A 22,112-nucleotide genomic window follows, 5' to 3' on the forward strand; every position below is an offset into this window, starting at 1 on the left:
CTGTGCTCCGCAACGGGAGAGGCCGCAACAGTGAGAGGTCCGCGTACCACAAAAAAAAAAAAAAAAAAAAAAAAAAAAAAAAAATTTTTAATGTGCCTTAAAAAAGAGAGCGATCCTCGTGTCCTGTGGCTATCCCACAAGGAAAATTAAAAATAAATAAAGCAAATGGCTTGGGAAAACTCATACTGCATCCACGGCCCAGGGCCCAGAGCACCGAGTGACGTGCTATTAACAAGAGTGAGAAACCAGGCCCCAGAGCTCAGCCCAGGGCTCACCTGGGTCTTGGAGTCTCTTCCAACACTAATAAACACATCACATTTAATATCTATCCACGACCCTCGGTCCCGTTCCAGCTTTGGGAGAAAAGCAATGTCCCAGCTCAAAAGGAAAGGAATGAATTTTTAAATCCCTCAAAAAAAAGGCAGCATGGTTTGGAAGAAATAGCCCTGGACTTAGTGTTCAGCAGACAAGGTTTTAACCCACGGCTCTGCACCTTACAAGCTGTGCAAGGCTGGTTACTCAGCCTCTGAGCCTTAGTTTCCACATCTGTAAAATGGAAAAATCTGACCCACTCTGCACAGTGGCTGTAGGATAAGGTATGGTGTATATAATATGTCCAGGGAGGGTGGGGCACACATACCCTCAGTAAATGGCAACTAGGATGATCTTCATTCCTTCATCCCAGTGCAGGCTCCGTACTCACTCTTCATGCCCCGGCCCCCAAGACAGTGTGAAAAGTACCCCACCACCTGCTCAGCCAAACCCAGGAAGCCGATCTTGTCTCTGCTTTCCCTCCTCCAGCCCAGCCTGCCGCCAGACACACAGCCCACCCCCTCTGTCCGACGCAGCCCCATCCTGCGCTTGTTTGAGCCCCAGAAACCACAACAGCGTCAGTGGGAGATCAGAGAGGCCAGAAAATGTCCCCAGGGACTGGGGGAGGGCACAGCTCAATCGAGGTCAAAGAAGGTCTTGGCATGAGTCCATCCCTGGGGGCTTCAAGTGACAATGAAGGTCAGGGGAGGGGGGATGTGAACTGAGCCATCTCACACATTTGGAGGAGTCACGTGCTAGAGGAAACCCTGGCTACAGAGAAGGCTGGCAATGTCCATTCCAGCTCTTACAATTCTGATATAAAAGATCATGTTAGTAGAAGGGATGTGATCAAGCTCACCAGCCTCCCTGCCCCCAAAGGGGTCCCACTGGGCTGTCCCAACGAGCCCTTCTCTCCTTCCCCGGAAAAAAGGAACCCTGGATAAGGCTCCTGCATCCTCAGTATCCTCCCTGCTCCGTCCCACACCTGCTTCTGGCTCATCTGCACTCCTGCTCTGGGCCAATGAGTCAATACCAGGGCCCCACTCCCCCACCGCCCCCACCCCCACCCCTGCAGCCAAGCTCTCCAGAACATGCCACATCCAGAACACTTCTGCAAGGCCCTTGGCCACAGCACACCAGGGTCCAGGAAGCCTTGTGGTCCAAGACCCTGCCTCTGCACAGGAACACATCCAGAGGCGGTGAGGAAGAAGAGAGATAGGCATCTAACATACTGACTCCCTCTGGGCCAGGCACTGGCTCGGGGCTGGGGACCCTGGGAAGATCAGCCTCAGTCCCTCTCCTCCTACCTACTCCCCTTTACTTGGTTGACTCCTACTTGTCCTTTAGGCCTTAGCTTGGAGGTCACCTCCTCCAGGAAGCCTTCCTGGCATCCACCCCTCCCCCAGGTAGTACTCCCACAGTATCCTGCATATACCCTATCGAGTCACTTATCTCTCTGCATTATAATTTCTCATTTAATTGTCTGTTTCCCCCACTTCATCTGTTAACCTCAGCACCTGGCACGTAGGATTTCAATAAACACTTGCTGAATGAAGGACTGAACAAAGGAACTGACTTCCATCTAAAGACTAAGACAATCACAGAAGTAAATAATTAGAACTCAATAAAATAGGAACAGTAATAGGAATGCCAACGCCTGTATGGACCCAAAGAGGAGTGGACAATGGCTGTGCTGCAAGGGAGGGACCTTCTGAAGGGGGCTACTCTCCCTATTTTGCAGATAAGGCCGTGGAGGTACAAGAAAATCAAGTCCTGCATCTCAGGACACACAGTGGTAGAGCATGGGTCAATATCCAGGCCCAGGATTCATTCCCACTACCTCCCACCTGAGCCTTATGATAATCCAGGTGGGGAGGAGGTGAGAAATGAAGCTCAGAGATGGCAATTGACCTGCTTCAGGTCACACAGCCTGTTAGTAGCAGAGCCAAGTGTTCTAGGTGAAAGATCGGATGCGGTGGAGAAAAATGGAGAGGAAGAGGGGGGACAGGGAGGGAGAGAAGGTACGTGGGTTTGTGCTAAACTCAGGGGGCAGGAAGGAGACTCCAGGCGAGGAGGCCCACAGCCCTTGGCAGCGTCATGAGCAGCGGTGGTAGCATGACCCCACACTGGCGGCCTCTCCAGGGTGGGCGAGGGGTAGGGGAGTGTACACGCCAGGAAAGTGAGCCTGAGGACAGGCAAGCACAGAAGACGGAACGAGGGCCAGAGAGACCAACAGCCGTTCTGGTGGGGCAAAAGTGCCCACTAACCACTGGGAGACGGGAAGGAGAGATTATGGTCTGAACACATTTCCCCTCTGTTAAATTAGCCTCCAAGCCTCTGAATGAGACCTCTCTTCCTTCAACACCAGAAAACCCACAGTTAAGAATGCCCAACAGTAATTTGATTATAAAAAAACCCTGCCTGCAGCAAGGCCACTGGGGTCAGCAGGGTTTCCTTGCCTGCCTGCAATTTTTCACCAGCAGCTGTGGTCCGGTAAAAAGAGCACCGGACTGGGAATCAGACAGACCAGCATGCACATCCCAGCCCAGCCTCTGGCCAGCTGTGACCTCGGGCCCCATTCTTGTCATTTGTAAATTTGGAATAATGACCCCCACCTTCCTGTTGACAATGAAGTGAGATGACAAATGTGAATGCACCTAACACAGGGACAACAATTGATCAACAAATGTCAGCTGGCTCTAAATCTGTTGGATTTATGGGATTAATTTTGTGACGGGAGCAGCTGACGTTTACTGAACTCTCACTATGGGTGCCAGGCCCTTGACAAAGTACTTTACGTGCATCCTCTTATCTAATCCCCATGAGCACCCACGAGGCGATCACTATTACCATACCCACCCTCAGGCATGAAAACTGAGGCTGAGAGTTAAAAAACTAGTCAATAGGTGGCATCAGCGACACAAACACAGCATCCAAGCGTTGAACCACCACACTAACAGGGCTTGGATATGCTGTTCAGAGCAGCTGCTTGGTCCACATGAAGCAGGATGCTCAAATCCCACCCATCCTCCCTCAAGTCTTTCTGAAACCCCTCAGTCAGAATTCCCAGAGCACATGACTCGACTTGGGTATCATATTCTGTTTGGGGTTTTTTGTTTGTTTTTTTCAGCCGTGCCACACGTTTTGCAGGATCTTAGTTCCCCGACCAGGGATTGAACCCAGGCCCACAGCAGTGGAAGCACCAAGTCCTAACCACTGGACTGCCAGGGAATTCTCCTTATATTCTGTTTTATCTGAATGGCTACTAGGACTGTCTGATCTTTCCCCTTAACTGAAAACTCCTGGCAGGCAGAAGCCATGTCTGCACACCCCAGAGTTGTACACATCCCACATTTCGTCAAATTTTGAATGATACCCATCATAAGATACATATTGTTTTATGTACCACTAACAAAGCAAAAACACCACCAATTACAAACTATGGCACTGTTGCTAGTGAAATACAGCCTGATTTCAGAGATGTTAAATGAGACGGGGGTGGGGGGGAAAGTATGTCTTCACAGCGATGAAATACAGTAGTAGATACTCAGTAATTATTTGTACTCAGTAATTATTTCTCAGGGTAGGAGAAAGAATGCTAACTTGAAATCACAAGCCTCAAGTTTGCGTCTTACCAGCTGGTTAAGGGGAGAGGGCTGCATTTCTCTAGTTCTCTTCCATTGTGGCTGTGAGAACCACAGTGAGTTCAAGAAAGTGCTTTATAAGCTGTAAAGCACTGTACCAACCTACAGTGTAAACAGCATGAAGAGGAGATGATAGGCACCCTCAGCGGTTATGAGAGACACCAGCAGACCCTGGGTGTGTTTGCAAGAGGCTCTGTAAGCGTGTGGCTGCCTTGGAGCAATCCAGCCCTGTCTTCTAGGAAATAACTGGCATTGCTGCTTCCAAGTTGTCCCTACCTTGGAACCACTAGATCCCAGCCCAGCACTGGTCAAGAAATCACGGTGTGCACACCATGGAGGTTCTCCAAGCCAGGCTCTGGGGTGCCGGTTGGCAGAGCTTCTGCTTCTGATCCAGTCTGTGGCCTGAAACTTCCAGTCTTCCAACAAAGTTGGGCTCAGCTTCAGGCCTGAGCCTCACCGTGGGGGGACTGGAAAAATAGCCTATGAACCTCATCAGGTTATTTGAAATAAACCTTGCGGGGTCTGCAACAGGATGAACTGGAGGGTTAGGGACCCTGGGGGCAGCAACAGCCTCAACAAAGGCTTGGTGACAGAAAAGTGAGGAGGAGGTGAGTCTGGCTTTGGTCTCAACAGTGGCCATACCTGTGGCCCAGGCAAGAGGCCCAGGTCCCCCTGCTTGCGTCTGTCCAGAGGAATAGGAAATAAAGCAACACTGAGGCTGAGAAGGTAGGACCAAAGAGCAGTGTTGGCCTCCCAGAAAATTCTCTGCTTCACTCCCAGCCCCCTTGTCCCTGAAATGCAATGGCTGGTGCTCCACAGCTGTGTCTCTCCTAACTGGCATGGGTGGGTGGGTGTCTAGCTGAGTGTCAGAGGCACGGTTCCCTCCGTCCATCACACCTTGGTGGCCCGTGTTCCCCAGGCAAGGTTCCTGCACAGCCAGCGTCCTTCCGACTTATCCTCGCACATTACTGCACTTCCTTCCCCTCTCCCCTCTCTCTTCCCCTCCCAATTCTGCCCACTTCCCTGCTGGCTCTTTGAGGGTAGAAACGGCAACCATGCTACCAGCACGCCTGGACTCTGGGTTTGCAGCAAGGGCAGCAGAAGCCCAGCCACCACCTCTCCACCTCTCCCTCCACAAAAACAAGTTTTAAGAACCAAAGAATATGAATGTGTGTGTGTGTGTGTGTGTGTGTGTGTGTGTGTGTGTGTATCTGAATTACTTTGCTGTACACGTGACGCTAACACAATATTGTAAGTCAACTATATTTCGATGAAAAAAATAAAATAACCAAAGCACTAAGGGCCCTGGGACCGATTAGTCTCCTACCCTAATCCTGGCCCTGATGTGCGCCTGGGAGAGAAAAGAAGCTGCAGAAACTCCTGGGTTTGCCGCTCACAGAGAACCCATCACAGGATGAATGTGGAACCTGGGCCCCCCCCCAGCAGACCCTGATCCTCTTCCTTGATCCCAGAAGCTGCCCAAGGCTCCCCCTCCAGGTGCCCCCACCCATAGGAGTGTCCCTGTCCTCCTGGCAGAGTCTAGTGTCATCTCAGGGACCCATGAACATACCCGGCTACCTCTGGGGAGGTGTCCTCATGCTGCCAGTCACGTGGCTGTGATCGGGGCTCAGCTGACTCATCTCCAAAACAAACATTCATCCTATTCTCACTACCCAGCTCACCCCTAGGGTAGTTGGGGCAAGACTGAGTGAGTGCAAGGACGCAACCTCACGCATTTCTAAAGTAGGAGGTGCCACATACCAAGACATATACCATATACCAACATACCTTCTCCACAGGCCTCTACCATCTCTGTGCCTCAGTTTCCACACTCATTATGGAGTATGCAAGGTAGCCGCTCTCCCTTCCCCTACATCAGGGCTGGGCTGTCGCCCCAGAGAGATCACTAGGTGCCCTATCAGCAGCAGCAAGCTGTTTGCTGCTCCCAACACCCTCCTGCCTACGAACTGTCCCAAACGCACCACTTCTATTACGAGATGAAGAAAAACAAAGCTCCCCACCCCCCCATGCCCGCATCAGCACTGTTAGTAAGTGGCAAAAACAAGGTTTAGAGATTATCTGAGTCAGAATTTCAATGATCTGTGCTCGCCTCCACCCAGGACAGTAGGTTACTGGGATTTCACTGGGGCCAGTCCCTGGCCTAGCACATAGCCAATTCTCATCAGATGTACCAGGCTGAGAACTGAATAAATCAATACGTGCTTTGTGCTTGGCTGAGCAAAGGGCAGTATCAGAAAAGAAGTCATGGGAAACTGGCAACTTTGGGGGCTCACGCTCCCGGCTGTGCCTGGGAGATGCCATCTGAGGCATCCCACCTCAGCCCTGGGCAGCCCCTAAAGGACCCCAACCTGCCCCTCCCCAGATGGCAGGAGATGGCAGGAGGAAGGACACAGGGGGTTTCACTTCAGACTAACCTGCAGGAAGGGGATGTTTGCAAATTGCACGTTCTTTTCCTTCCCCATCTTCTAGTTAATGATCACCTAAATAAATGCTTCGGTCCCAAGTGGGTCCCCGAGCTCCAACAGCCTAATTATACATACACAGCGCGGGGGACTGTGACGCTGAACAGCTCTCTTCCCCATAAACCATATGTCAACGAACACGACTGCCCTGCCCCCTTTCGCCAGCTGGGGCTAATGAACGGGATGCTGGGGCAAATGCAGGCCCTCACAAGGTCTGGGGTAGGGCCGTTGGGCTGCCTGTCCCAAGCCGAGCTATCCTGGCTGGGGAAGCATTCGGGGGCGAACACACTCCCACCAACGCAGAGTCCCACAGCGCCCACCTCCGAACAGTCCCCGCAAAGGCACGATGGTACAACAAAGAGCTACCCAGACACTCACATTCACCCCACGTAAACACTCACGCAAACGCACACACCTAGTCCTCGGGAGGCTTATGAGCCACCAAGGCAAGGACCGTTAGCCAGCTGCACATGCCCTCCTGCTACAAACAGCTATCATCTCTTGCTGTTTGCAATCTGCCCGCCCAGTGGTCCCCTCTTCAAAAGCAGGCAGACAACAAAGGAGGCGCGCAGAGGGAAGGAGGCACGAAGTTAGAGACCTCAGCCTGCTTCTCACAATCCGTCCCTTTTCCACCAAAAGAGATCTGTGCGTCCAGTAGACACTTTTTTTAAATTTATTTATTTTATTTATTTAGTTTTTGCTGCGTTGGGTCTTCGTTGCTGCGCACAGGCTTTCTCTGGTTGCGGCAGGCGTGGGCTACTCTTCGTTGCGGTGCGCGGGATTCTCATTGCGGTGGCTTCTCTTGTTGCGGAGCACGGGCTCTAGGCATGTGGGCTCAGTAGTTGTGGCTCGCGGGCTCTAGAGCGCAGGCTCAGTAGTTGTGGCGCACGGGCTTAGCTGTTCCGCGGCATGTGGGATCTTCCCGGAGCAGGGTTTGAACCCATGTTCCCTGCATTGGCAGGTGGATTCTTAACCACTGTGCCACCAGGAAGTCCCCAGTAGACGTTTTGGAAGTGGTGCTGGTGCCTGGCTCAGAGAGCTCGTGTCACCTTTCAGACCTTCCCTGAAGCTGTAGGCTGGGCAGGACTGAAAGAGCAGAGGAGCCTGTGAGGCTGGGAACACGGGACGCATTCTGACCCAGGCCTGGTCTCCCCTAAGGAGGTCTCCAGGGACACCCGAGTGGGGAGGATGGAAGTGGGCACAGTGGTGGGGCCCCAGCTCCTGGCAGCCTGACCCCCTGGGTCTGCCCAGATGGCTTAGCAGGCAGCTGGTGGGCTTGTCACTGCTCCCCAGTTCCCCCCAGCCTACCGTCTGGTGTTGATGGTATAAGCCACAAGGGGGCCAGGTGAGCCATATGGAAGTTCCAGACCCACAGGTGGAGATCCAGGTAGCTCCCTGCTAAGTGGATGGATGCGGCCAAGACAGATGATTGCAAAGCAGATCTATCTCAAGAGAGCTCTGGCCTCTTCCAGTCCCAGACACATTTCCAGGCTCCTTTCAGCTCCCCAAAGGGCAGGTGGCATGCTCTGGTCCCAAGACACAGCCCCGTTTACACTGAATTGGGAGTTCCTTTGGCCACATGGCTATGCAGAGGGAAGGGTGAGTTGGAGCCCAGGGAGTGACCAGTCTGAAAGGGCCACCAGGAGGTGAAATCATGACCCTGCTCTCCCAGGCCTAAAGGATACGCCATGCAGAAGGAGGGCGCATTCGTGATTTTGGCTGAACCTACATGGCTCAGGCTGGGCAGTCACCCTCATGACCATCCCCTCCTAGAACCACCAAGCAGTCTGGATCTGTTCTGCCCAAGGAAACTGTGTGCCGAGTTGTGAAGGAAGCCTGGTGCCTTCGAGGAGCAGGGTGGTCATGGGGTCCTAGCTACCAGGAGGGTAGCCTGACTGTACACACGGGAGACCCACCTCCAGCTGGAGCAGACAGAGTCACGGTCTTCCTACGCTTGGCCACTCTGGTCAGCTGTGGAATTCTGCACACCTTAAGCAACAGAGTCTTCCTGCCTCCATCAGTCGATAAATCTGGCCCCGCAGCTCCCCTAAAATTGCTCTTGTCAAGGTCACCAGTGACCTCCATGTTGCCAAATCCCAGAAGAACTTCTCCCCTCATCTTCATCCCTTAGCAACACTTCCTCCTCCCTGCAGCGTTCTGGGGTTTCCTTCAGCTCTCCTCGCAGGCTCCTTCCTCTGTAGAGACCCTCAATGCTCAGCCTGGGACCTTCCCTCATCTCTGTCTCTGCTGCCTTCCCAGGGTACCCATCCCTTCCCCTGAATTTCATTCCATCTCCATGCTGTTTCCCCTACATGAATATCTCCAACCTTGACCTCTCCTTGGACCTCCAAATTAGCATCTCCAAATGCATACTTGATTTTTACACTTTGCTGTCTCATGGGGATCTCAGACTTGGCATGTCCAAAATACAGTCCCTGATCTTCCATCCTGAACCTGTCTCTCCGCAGGCTCCTCCTCAGAAAAATGGGACCCAAACCCACCCATTGCTCAGGTCTCATCTAGGATGATGAGACATCTAGATTCCTCCCTTTCCCTCACCTCCTAGGTCCAATCCACCACACCTCCTGTCGTCTCGACTTCCTCACCATAACCCTAATCCATCCATTTCTCTCCATCTCCACTGCCAACACCCTCCCGGGTTCAAGCCCCCTTCACTTTTTGCCCGGACTAGAGCCACAGCCTCCCATCTGGGCTCCCACCTTCCCCTTCCGCTGATCTATAGCCCATTCTCCACGTGGCAGCCAGAGATGAATCACATCACTCTGCTGATCAGGACCCTTCCCAAGACCCACAGGCCTGGATGCTTTGCCTCTCGGCAACCTCCCCCCTCGCTCACCCTACTCCAGCTGCACAGGCCTCCTTTCCGTTCTTCCAAAGCGCAGACACACAAACAGCAAGGACCTACTGTACAGCACGGGGAGCTATATTCAGTATCTTGTAATAACCTATAATGGAAAAGAACCTGAAAAAGAACATATCTAGGACTTCCCTGGTGGCGCAATGGTTAAGAATCCACCTGCCAATTCAGGGGACACGGGTTCGAGCCCCGGTCCGGGAAGATCCCACATGCCACGGAGCAACTAAGCCCGTGCGCCACAGCTACTGAGCCTGCGCTCTAGAGCCCGCGAGCCACAACTATGGAGCCCGCGTGCCACAACCACTGAAGCCCACGTGCCTAGAGCCTGTGCTCCGCAACAAGAGAAGCCACCACAATGAGAAGCCCAGGCACCGCAAGGAAGAGTAGCCCCCACTCGCCACAACTAGAGAAAGGCCGCGAGCAGCATCGAAGACCCAACACAGCCAAAAATAAAGTTAAAAAATTAAAAAGAATATATATATATATATACATATATATACACACACACATATATAAATACAGGGTTGGCCAAAAAGCTCATTCGGGTTTTTCTGTAACATCTTACGGAAAAACCCGAACGAACTTTTTGGCCAACCCCATATTTATGTATAAATGAATCACTGCGCTGCACACCTGAAACTAACACAACACTGTAAATCAACTATACTCCAATAAAAAGAAGAAAAGAAGAAGAAAAAAAAGAACAGATTCTTCCCTGCCTCGGTGCCTTTGCACCTGTTATATCTGGCACCCAGACACACCCCCAGCTCTTCACACGGCCATTCCTTCTCACCTTTCAGGGCTCAGCTAAAATGTTACCTCCTCCAGGCCTTCCTTGAGCCCCCCGGCAAAGCCATTTCTCCCTCCCACAGACACAATATTCTCGAATAGCACCCTCGAAATGATGCCCCTCCCCAAACACCATGTTTGTGTCTCTCTTCGGGGCACTGATCAGAAGCTACTGTTGTCTGATGGCTTTCTTAACTACCGTCCGTCTCCCTCACGGGACAGTAAGCTCCGCGTCCACAGGAATCGTGTCTGCCGACTTCCCTGCTGTGTCCCCAGGCCCTAAAGCAGTCCTTAATCCATGGCAGGTGACCAATAAATACTAGCCAAGTAAATGAAGGGATTTCACTGGCACTTCCACGTGTAAGGTGTTCTTGTGCAGGAGACCAAGCAATACAAACTCCTGCTGGAGGAGTTCAGGGAAGGCTTCATGGGGGAGGTGGCATCCAAGCTGCACCTTTGAGTGAGGAGACTTCGAAAGAAGGAGGGAGGCTGCAGGGTGGGGGGTGTGGAAGAAGCCCAAGCAACGGAAGAGGAGCAAAGCACGAAGCACATACCAGGAAAATATTCAGCCTCACTGGCTGTGGACCACCCACTGCTGTCAAATGATCCCTGCCGGGAATGACCTTACTAGGACACCACCCCAGGGTCTCCCCAGCCAAGTGCCGGGAGATGCCCCAAGCAGCCATTTGTGCACCTCCAGCTAAGAGGATGCTGGCCTACTTTCCCACCCCACACAGAGAGGGTGAGTCTGCCCACCTCCCCCATATCCCACAGCTGCTGGGACCCCTGCGCCTCCTCAGGAGAGAAGGGAGCTGCCTGGGAACAAGCCATGTGATGCTCGGCACCCTGCAAGTGGTCTCTGGGCCTCAACCGGCATAATGACTTTCCTTTTAGCAGGACCAAGGCTTGCCTGTGAAGTGCCTTTGTGGGAATTAGAACAGGGCACCCCTCTGGGTGAACCAACTGGAAAAAGGCATCCTTCCCTCTCGTCAGACAGCCCCTCACAAGATACCCAGTTGGTCGGCAGATTGCCGATTTCAGCCCCCACTCATCCCTGATGTTGGGTGCCCCGTGTGGTCCATGCCTTCCACGGGGCCTGGCCCACCATAGCGATCTCTTTGCAGTCCAAGGCAGAATCTGGAGCAGCCGCCCCCAGATCCCCGTGCCCTCAACACTGCACTCCAGCGGAGGAGTCCAGGCTACGCCAGGGTCTCCCAGGAGTCTTGCCCAGGTGACCAGGGTGACAGTCGTCATGGGGCTGAAGCTGTAACTCACCCACTCCTGCCCGTCCCTCACAACAGCTGATGGCCGATTCCCAGAAGAGACCATCTGGGTCTTGGTGATGCCTCACCCCCAACACACACACACACTCACGGAGCAAGGAGAATTAGAAATTATCGGTGCGCTGTAAGGCCCTGCTCGAGTGTTTACCCTCCCGGGGATATTAAATTTTAAACGTGTGTGCCTGTTTACTCTCCCTGCCAGAGCCTTGCTGGCTACCCCGTAGCCAGGCAACACTATCTGACCTGGGGGACCAGGAGGGGGACTTTCCATGCCAGGCAGGTCGCCTGGGGAGGGTTATCTAAGCACGGCTAGTCTCCGCACAATGAAGTGCCTCTCTCCCCTCCCACTCCTTCCCCCCCTCAGCCCCCAGGTGACCTCACACCCACAACACACGGCCCACTCTAACAGCAAGAAGCAGAGGGTGGTCCTGCGATGGAGGTGGTGACACTTTAGAATGGGATCTGTTAGAAGCAGATCACTGGGATTTGGTGTCATTATCAACCTCGTGGCCAGCTTTGCTGTTTCCCTGCCAGCCAAACTGAGAGCCAGCAGGCTGAACTTGCAGGAAGAAAGATGCAGGCTAGATGGGAGGAAGATGAACACGTATGAATGGAGACAGGCCATGGCACCTCCTTCCAAGGGAAGACTGGACAACGCCAAATCAGGGCTGGAAGCTCACATGCCATTTTTTTCCTCCATGAGGGGTTATCTTTCCACGTGGATGGGAGATCGGCAAGTTGCTGACTGAAGGTAACAAAATCAAGGTCACATCACAGCTCTAGACTGACGACGTGAGCACTGTGTGACCTTCTTTTCTCCGTGGAAAATTTAGGGACATGTGACACGCCTACCCTTCAAACCCCATGGTCAGGGGAGGACATTTGAAATCATACAATCAGTCATGGGCTCACAAAGCAATGAAATCAGGCAAGCAAAGTATCAGTCATAGAATCATAGGATCCCACAGATGGAAGACCTACTGTGTGCTGGGCCTCTAGGGTTTCCACTAGGGGTAAAAAAAAAATCTCCCCCATTTTACAGATAAGGAATCCAGTTCTAACAAGACCCAGCCTCTCCTACTGAACCATGAAGGTGGCCTGAGCTAGTCATAGCTGAATAACACCCACCTACAAAAGATGTTCTTGTCCTTAATCCTCAGAACCTGTGAATATGTGAGGTTAATGGTGACAGAGGGAATTAAGGTTGCTGATCAGCTGGCCTTGAGGTGACAGGAGGATCCTGGATTACCCAGGTAGGCCCAATATAAACAAAAGAGTCCTTATAATAGAAGGAGGCAGAAGAGAGAGAATGAGAGAGATGGCAGTGTGGGAAGGACCTGGCCCAATCAATGTTGCTGCCTTTGAAGATGGTGGCATGGGGCTGGGAGCTAAGGAATGCAGGTGGCCTTCTAGAAGCTGGAAAAGGCAACGAAATAAATTCTCTCCTAGAGCCTCCAGAAGGAATGCGTCCCCGTGGACACCTCGATTTTAGCCCAGTGAGACCCATTTCAGACTTCTGACCTCCAGAACTCTAAGATGATAAATCTGTGTTGTCTTAAGCTACTACGTTTGTCATCATCTGTTTCAGCAGCCATAAGACACTAATACAGACCTCTCGACAGATGTAAGTCCAATATAACCATGGGCAGGAAGGAACTCTGACACTCTAGCACCACACCCCTGCTCTGCAAAACTGAAATATTCTGTGACACATAATCACAGTCTGGGATGAACGTTATTTTGATATTTTGATAACTGCCTTGAAGCTCTTTGCTGATCTTCAGGAAACCAGGTGTGGATTCCTGACCTTCACTGGGCCTGAGACCCGTAAGCAAGGAGAAAGGCTGCCCAAGAGATGACAGAGGACCATGCCATGCCAGCAGGACCTGGGACCCTGCCTGTCCATGACAACTCAGGCTGGACCGATGACCTGAGAGGCCTGGGTTTCAAGGTTCCCACCTCCGCTGCCAGCACTAACCTCAGGTACCCCCAGGCTCTGGATCTGTGGCTCAGCTTTGCTCTTGGGTGACAAGGCCCATCCCTGACACTTACTGAATCCTCCCAGGCTTTGAAGACCCACCTTCCTGCTCTTCGGATCTCGCCACGGTTCCTGACCTGCTTTCTCCTTCACTATTCTAATGTTTGAGGGACCCACTCTCCCCCCACCCCCATGGGGAAGTGACAGGGAAAGGATCGTCCAAGGATTTTCTGCTTTTCTGAGCATACCCAGGCCACCCTTGCTTCCACACCCAAGCAGGGACCACCACACCACTCAGTGGAGGTCATGTCCCTTCTTGGGTCACTCTCGGAGATGGTTTCTGGGGCTTTGCCTCCTCTCAGCCATCATACCCTCAAAGGGTGGACATCACATCTTCCCAGTTCAACAAAGGGCCATCGAGCATGAGGAGACGGAGCTACACAAGGCATAGCTCCTGTCTCCTACATCCCACAGCCTGGCTCTCCCGACCACGGAATAACCACCCCAAAGGGACCCTCAAATGCTGTCCTGAAACCCAACTGGACATCCACAAGGCAGTGATGCTGGGAGCCATCGGGGGTCCAGTGGATTTTCAGAATCATCGTCTCTGGGGCGAGATGCAATGCCGGTCTCCTCTGAGCCCAGGCCACCCACCAGGGTGAGTCCCTGGGAAGGGAAAACTCTAGAAACAGTAGCAGAGCATCTGGAAAAGGTCCTAAACCTGGATGCCCTTAGGCACAGGGAGGATATAAGGCAAAATAGTTGGAGAGAGCACGTTCCTCCCAATAGTACGGAAATTAATTTTTTAATACCATGTTGGTCAAACAAAGCATATCTGACGGCAAACTGGGCCCAGGCCTACCAGCTAGCGATCCTCAAAGAAGCAAACCCAGCCCATCCACCTGACCTCCTTCATCCCCTTCCTGCCTTTTCCCACCTGCTTTCCCTCCTTCCCTCTCCTCTTCCCTCCCCTCCCCCCTCCTATTTCCCCTCTCCCCAGTCCCTCCTCTTTTTCCCTTCCACAGCAGATGACGCCACCAGGCCACCCACCTCTCACTCCTGGCTTCCCATTTAGAGCCAACCAGCCATCATATTAACATCTGACATTTCAGAAGCTTCTCGGTCCTGCTGCCAAATCAAATCAGCTCAGCCGTGTCATTTGCTAACAAACCCAGTTCACTCCCACAACAGGTTCTGCTTAATTTCCACGTGGACCTGGGCTGGAGCTCTTGAAAGGCTCCCGTCCACCTCTCCACATACCTGGAGATGCACACCCTGGCAGCCCAGGCTGCTGGTAAGGGCATGGCAGTTCCCCTCAAAAGGAGCGAGCCACGCCGTTCACAGGCTGCACTATCGCTCCTCCAAAATCACCTGGTTCTCATATCCCAAAGAAGGGAGCCAAACACTATGTATAAAGTGGAAATAATTTATTTAAAAAAAATTAATGTCACCACCCTCAAAGATTTGTGTGGGGACTTCCCTGGTGGCACAGTGGTTGAGAATCTGCCTGCCAATGCAGGGGACACAGGTTCAAGCCCTGGTCCGGGAAGATCCCACATGGCCGTGGAGTAACTAAGCCCGTGCGCCACCACTACTGAGCCTGCGCTCTACAGCCTGCGAGGCACAACTACTGAGCCTGCGTGCCACAACTACTGAAGCCCACGCGCCTAGAGCCCATGCTCCGCAACAAGAGAAGCCACCGCAATGAGAAGCCCGCGCACCGCAACGAAGAGTAGCCCCCGCTCGCCGCAACTAGAGAAAGCCCACACGCAGCAATGAAGACTCAAGACAGCCAAAAAAAACCCCAAAAATTTGTCCGTATTTTTTTAATAAAATAATTTAATGGAATAATTTACCTCATCTTTAGAGGACTCTTACAGGGGTTACTATCTCTTCTGGAGCAGAAACATTTATCTAAACTTCAGTGATTCCTTCTGATCCACCTGGTTTTCTCTTCACTGATTAAATGCAAATAAAATCGAATTTAACTCTTTTTTATTACAAATGAGCACAAATGGTACAATCCCATTTATTTATTTATTTATTTTTTTTGCAATTTCTTTTTTTTTTAACATCTTTATTGGAGTACAATTGCTTTACAATGCTGTGTTAGTTTCCACTTTATAACAAAGTGAATCAGTTATACACATACATATGTTCCCATATCTCTTCCCTCTTGCGTCTCCCTCCCACCCTCCCTATCCCATCCCCCTAGGTGGTCCCAAAGCACCAAGCTGATCTCCCTGCGCTATGCGGCTGCTTCCCACCAGCTATCGATTTTACATTTGGTAGTGTATATATGTCCATGCCACTCTCTCACTTTGAGAGGGTGTGGAGAAATGGGAACCCTCTTGCACGGTTGGTGGGAATGTAAATTGATACATACACTATGGAGAACAGTATGGAGGTTCCTTAAAAAACTAAAAATAGAACTACCATACGACCCAGCAATCCCACTACTGGGCATATACCCTGAGAAAACCAGAATTCAAAAGGAGTCATGTACCACAATGTTCATTGCAGCTCTATTTACAATAGCCAGGACGTGGAAGCAACCTAAGTGTCTATCGATGGAAGAATGGATAAAGAAGATGTGGCACATATATACAATGGAATATTACTCAGCCATAAAAAGAAACGAAATGAGTTATTTGTAGTGAGGTGGATGGACCTAGAGTCTGTCATACAGAGTGAAGTAAGTCAGATTCCATTTATTTATGCCTCTGTCTGTGTGCATGACGCCGAGATGTCTCGAGGCTTAGCAAATGGTGATGATGAATATGGCTGGATGGTGGGATTATTACTAGAGTTTTGTTTTGGATTTTTTTACTTTACACTTTACAATTGATTACATTTTTTTATAAGAAGCATGTAACACTTTATTTAAAATAGGGTGAGGGGTTGCTGTTCACTTGCAAAAAAAAAGAAAAATCTTTAAAAAATTCTCCAAGATGGGGCTTCCCTGGTAGCGCAGTGGTTAAGAATCTGCCTGCCAATGCAGGGGACAAGGGTTCTAGCCCTGGTCCGGGAAGATCCCACATACCCCGGAGCAACTAAGGCCATGCACCACGACTACTGAGTCTGTGCTCTAGAGCCTGCGAGCCTCAACTCCTGAGCCACAACTACTGAAGCCCGCGTGCCTAGAGCCCGTGCTCTGCAACAAGAGAAGCCACCGCAGTGAGAAGCCCGCGCACTGCAACGAAGAGTAGCCCCGGCTCGCCACAACTAGAGAAAGCCCGCGTGCAGCAACAAAGACCCAACGCAGCCAAAAATAAATAAATGAATAAATTTATTAAAAAAAGAAAAATTCTCCAAGAAAATACTGGGCTTTTTTAGTTCAATGCCACATTCTCAAGGCTGGATCAATCGATGAGAATTCATAAATCACCTACTATGAGTATGTATTAAGCACCGACCACTAAGTGTTTATGAAGCACCTCCTCTGGGCCCCTTATGTACCAGGCCCTGTGACAACAAGGATAGGAGAACATGTCCTGTCCCCTCGGGCCATGGAGCTGGGGCTGCATTGGGCCAGTTCCTCCCAGCCCTGCTCCAGCAACGCCCTGCCCCATCACACACATACACACACACATCTGCAGTCACACCTGAATGACCTCCAACTACACAAGAGTAAGCAGGTGCTGGCATAGCTTCTGGGCCTCACCAGGCTCCCATCGGGGGCTCCTGAAAGAGGGCCGCTCACACCCTATAGTGGGTTAAATGGTGCCCCCCAAAAAAGATATGTCCACCCAAGAATCTGTGAATGTGACCTGATTTGGAAAAACGGTCTTTGCAGGTATAATTAAGCATCTTGAGATGAGAGCCAGGTGGATCCAGGTGGGCCCTAAATCCTTATAAGAGACCCACAGACGCAGGGAGACGAGAAGGCCATGTGAAGACGGAGGCAGAGTGGAATCATGCAGCCCCAAACCAAAGGAATGCCTATAGCCACCTACACGCCTACAGGAAGAAGCAAGCAAGGATCTGCCTCCTCTAGTGCCTGTGGAGGGAGCTCAGCCCTGCCGGCACCTTGATTTCAGACTTCTAGCCTCCAGAACTGTGAGAGAATAAATTTCTGTTGTCTTAAGCCACAAAGTTTGTGGTAACTTGTCAAATGGCGCCAGGAAGTGAATAGACACCCTAAGGCCTGAAACACCATCTCCACACTCATCCAAGAACAGGGAATCTACTAGGGGTCCAGGGGAAAAAAGCCAACAGGAGGGGGACACACAGGAGGTACCTACAGGACTCATATTGAAGGGGTGACTCCCTCCAGGAACAAAACACAAAACCCACTGTCCACTGTCCCACAGAGCACCAGACACACTGGGCTTGAGTGTCAGGTCAATGACATGACCCCTAAGCATGCATGGGGTGGGGATGCGAGGCGGGGCATGGAATCTGGCAGGACCCCACTCCAGAGCCGGTCTCAGTGCAGAAGTGTCTATGGCAGCCAGAAGAGGAGTGGGATAATCAATGAAACCACCACACAAGTATTTAGCTCACCGCCCACGATAAAAACCACGAGTATCCATCACATACCAATATAACACCTGTGTGGTGTTATATTGGTATGAAGCCCTTGCCCACCCGCTTCCTCCTGTAATCCTCACAGCAACCCTACGGGGTGGGCTTAGTCCCACAAATGAAGGAACTGAGGTTCCTAGGAGATGACCGAACTGCACAATGTCACACAGTGGTTACTAAGGCCCAGGGCCAGGCCCGGGCTCTGTGTGCCAGACCCAGGGTTGTCCATCGGGGAAGGCAGGACCTAAAACAAGCAGGGATGTTGTAAACTAGAGGCTAAGTTATGGGGTAGGACAGCTGCCAGGCCTTCAAAGGCAGGTGGCGTGACTAGGGCTACAGCAGCATGCGAAGCATCCCCAAGGAGACGCCCTGAATGCCAAGTGCTCTATCAGGGCACAAGGTCAGTATCTGTCTAGAAATATAGACTCGTTTCAATACTAGCCGCAGGCAAAAGGAATTAGGAAGGAACCTTCTGATGGGGACAAACAGATTATAAAATGCATTCCAAGGCCAACCCCGGGACACTCCATGGCCTTGAATTATCCAGATCTCCACTCAGTCCAATCCCAAAATCCTTCATGAGGACAACGGCTTTACAGTTTCTCCCTATCACCATGGGGACCACCTGGTCTGTGAACACTGATTAGCTCAGGGCAGCCTGACTTCAAGTGATGCGAACATGATCCAGAGGGATGCTTCCTCCCTGAAGACCCCTCCCCTAGGTCCATGTGAGTTTGCTGGGCAGGATCTTTGGCTTTGGCCTTTTTCCAATACCCTTACTGTCATCCATACTTATCAGGCAGGGTTTTGGGTCTGATACACAGGGCTCAGGTGGGGCCAATCACACAAAATGCGATTTCAATTTTTGTTCATTGGTTACGGAGAGGCACCTCAGTCCTGGGTACCAGGCAGGGCATCAGGGAGTCCTGAGGAGGAACTATATTAGCAATAGAAAAATCAGTGTATTTCCTTCCAGACTTTCCCTCTGAGCATTGCTGTTCTCTGGAGGAATAATTAAGTACTAACATTTCTGCAGCACACGCCACGTGCCTCTAAGTGATAAACGTACATCATCTCAATTAATCCCCGTTACAACCACACGTGGCAGGTACTCTCATATCCCTACTCTACAAATGAGGGAACTGAGGCCCAGAGACGGTACACAGCTAGGAAGTGTCAAAGCCTTACACCAGGCAAGCTGGCTCCAGAAACTGTGTTCTTAACTACTACTCCATATGTGTCACCTTTCTGAGAAAAAGCCTCAAAGGGATCTGGGTCCAGGTCAAAGGAACTGGATTAACCTCCTTGATGGGGGAGACCATGTGGCCTGTCAGAAGGAAAGGGAGATGGGCTGGAGAATCAAAGGAGAGAGGTAGGGTTCCCAGAGAGACCATTCTGGAAGCCCAGCTGGCCTGTTCCCCTGAAACAAAGGAGAGAAGGAATAAGGCCCTAGTGAACTGGATGCCTAGGCCAAAGCCTGAGGTTTGGGATCCATCAGCAATTTCTAGGAGGCAGGGCGCCCCCCGGGGCCTCCAGTTCAGAAGGCTCCATGGGAACAGGCAAAGGACTCTCACGTGCTGGTGGCTCCCAGTTCCCTAGAGAGAAGCCCTCTGTATGTTTCTCAAGGGCATCAACATCATCACCATCACCATCACCAACATCACCATCATAATTATCATCACTATTATCACAACCACTTACTGAGCCCCCACTATGTGTTAAGCACCCCACTAGCTGCGTCATGGTTTACCTCATTACTCCTCACACCCGCTCCTCCAGGTGGCCATTGTCCTCATTCTACAGGGGAAGAAACTGGAGGTCAGGGAGATTAAGTAATATGCTCACATGACTCACGGAAAGCAGTCTGGAGTGCGGTTAAGACAGCACAGGCTTCCGAGCCACACAGACAGACCTGAGTCCAAATCCTGGCCCTGCCCTCACCAGCTGTGGGACATGGAGCAAACAACTTAACCTCTTCCGCCAAGTTCAATCAGAGATGCCAGAAGCAATTGATCTCAAGTGTCAGCTCCAAATGACCGGCAGTGGCTACCTGCAGGGCTTTGTTGGAGAGGATTCTGAATCCACATCTAAACTCATGGGCAAGGGTGCCATGATCATTACTAACATCTGCCATAGGGGCAGAAGGCTGGTGGGATGGCACAAGTGTCACACATTTGCCAGCCCCGATCTAGAGAAACATCACGGCTTACAGAGACAACCATACGTGTGCATGGGTGCATGTATATAGCCAGCGGATTTTTGACTAAGGTACCAAAGCAACCCTAAGTCTTTTCAATGACTGGATATCCATATGGGAATAAATGGACCTAGATACCGGTACCATCAGGCCACTCAAGATGGCTATTCTCTTGCTCACTATACATCCCCCTGCTCAACCAGTGCCTGCCTCACCTACACCCTACTCACCTGACAGACTTTCCCTCTTATTCATAGAGCCTAATCAGTAAATGCCTACATACTTGCCCCCCTGACCCAGCTAGTTCTATTCTTTAGATCAGAACACCTCCACCATGATAGCATATCAAAGGAGCAAAGGGGTGGTGAAGGACGTGCTCCTCTGCTGGTTTCCCTGGTAACCAACGAGCCAACCTGATGTCAAGTCAATTCCCCCTGTAACGGGTAACCTCCCTCTCCCCTCCAGTAGTGAAGACTGCTGCCCTGTCCTGCCCTCGTCTGCCTCACACAGTGGGGTGTCACTCCAGGACCTTGCTTCAGACATGTAAGATGTCCTGTCCATTAAACCATCCATGTCTCTGTCACTGACTCTGGTCTCTTTCTTCTCGAGGCTTTCTGTCTCGAGGCTGGGCAAGTATAAGGCTTGCTGCCCAACAATGCCTATATCATGCCACACAATTAAATTAAATTGAGATGGATCTTAGAACTACAGTTCAAACTAGACAGCTTCTAGAAGAAAATATGGAAGAAAATCTTTGTGATATGGAATAAGCAAAGAAAGCTACAGACACAAAATGAAAAAAAAAACCCATAAATTGGACATCAAAATACTTCTGTTCATCAAAGACGCTGTTAAGACAAGGAATGAGCTTGTATCTAGAATATGTAAAGAATGCCTACAGGAAGACAAACAACCCAATTTTGAAGGGGGAGGAGGGGCAAAGGAACTGTAAGAATGGTCCACAAGCATATGAGAAAGTGTTCAACGTCATTAGTCATCAGACAAATGCAAATTAAAGCCACAATGAAATATCCCTCCCTACACACCCACTCAAGTGGCTAAAATTAAAGAGACTGACAATGGCAAATGTTGACAAGGATGTGAAGCAGTCACAGCTCTCATAACACTGCTGGTAGGGACATAAAATGGTACAAGCACCTGGCTAAAAGTTTGGCGGTTTCATATAAAGTTAAACATTCACCTCCCCTTTGACCCAGCCATTTCCCTCTAGGTATTTACATAAGAGAAATGAAAACACATGTCCAAAACAAAACAAAACTTATACCAGAATATTCAGAGCATTTGGTTATTCATTATAGCTCAAAACTGGAAACAAACCAATGTCGCTCAACAGGAAAATAAACAAACTGTGCTGTATTCATACAGTGGGGATAAAAAGGAACAAACTACTGATACGCTCTACATCATGGGTGAATCTCACAGATATTATGCTGAGCTGGACACAAACAAGTACAGACTATGTGATTCCTTTTATTTTTTATTTTTATCTAGTTCCCTGACCAGGGATCAAACTCGTGCCTCCCTCACTGGAAATAAGAGTCTTAACCACTGGACCACCAGGGAAGTCCCCGTGACTCCTTTTAAATTCAGTTCTAGAACAGGCAAAACTAATTTACAGTAGAAAAAAAAAATCAGAATACTGGTTGCTTCCCAAGGGGCAGGGGTTGGGACTGACTAGGAAGGGACATAGTGGAACATTCTGGGGGAAGAGAAAGGTCCTCTATCTGAATCAGAGTATGGGTCCCATGGGTGTATCCATTAATAAAAGTACACAGTTAAGATTTATGCATTTCAATGTATGTAAATTTTTAAAATCCGGTTACATCTAAAGTAATTTCCAAGAAGTGTAGGCTAGTTGGCCTTAAAACAATGAACAGATGCAGGGGACACGGGTTCGTGCCCCGGTCCGGGAAGATCCCACATGCCGCAGAGCGGCTGGGCCCGTGAGCCATGGCCGCTGATCCTGCGCGTCCGGAGCCTGTGCTCCGCGACGGGAGAGG

General features: G+C 50.8%; 1 protein-coding gene across 1 annotated transcript in view; it reads right to left on the minus strand.

The window, feature by feature from the left end:
- RAP1GAP2 (RAP1 GTPase activating protein 2) overlaps window positions 1–22,112 on the minus strand; it is a 188,266-nt gene that overhangs the window by 76,453 nt on the left and 89,701 nt on the right. The window lies entirely within an intron of this gene.

This window comes from Lipotes vexillifer, unplaced genomic scaffold (genome assembly GCF_000442215.2).
Source record: "Lipotes vexillifer unplaced genomic scaffold, Lipotes_vexillifer_v1.1 scaffold680, whole genome shotgun sequence".
Lineage (NCBI taxonomy): Eukaryota > Metazoa > Chordata > Mammalia > Artiodactyla > Lipotidae > Lipotes > Lipotes vexillifer.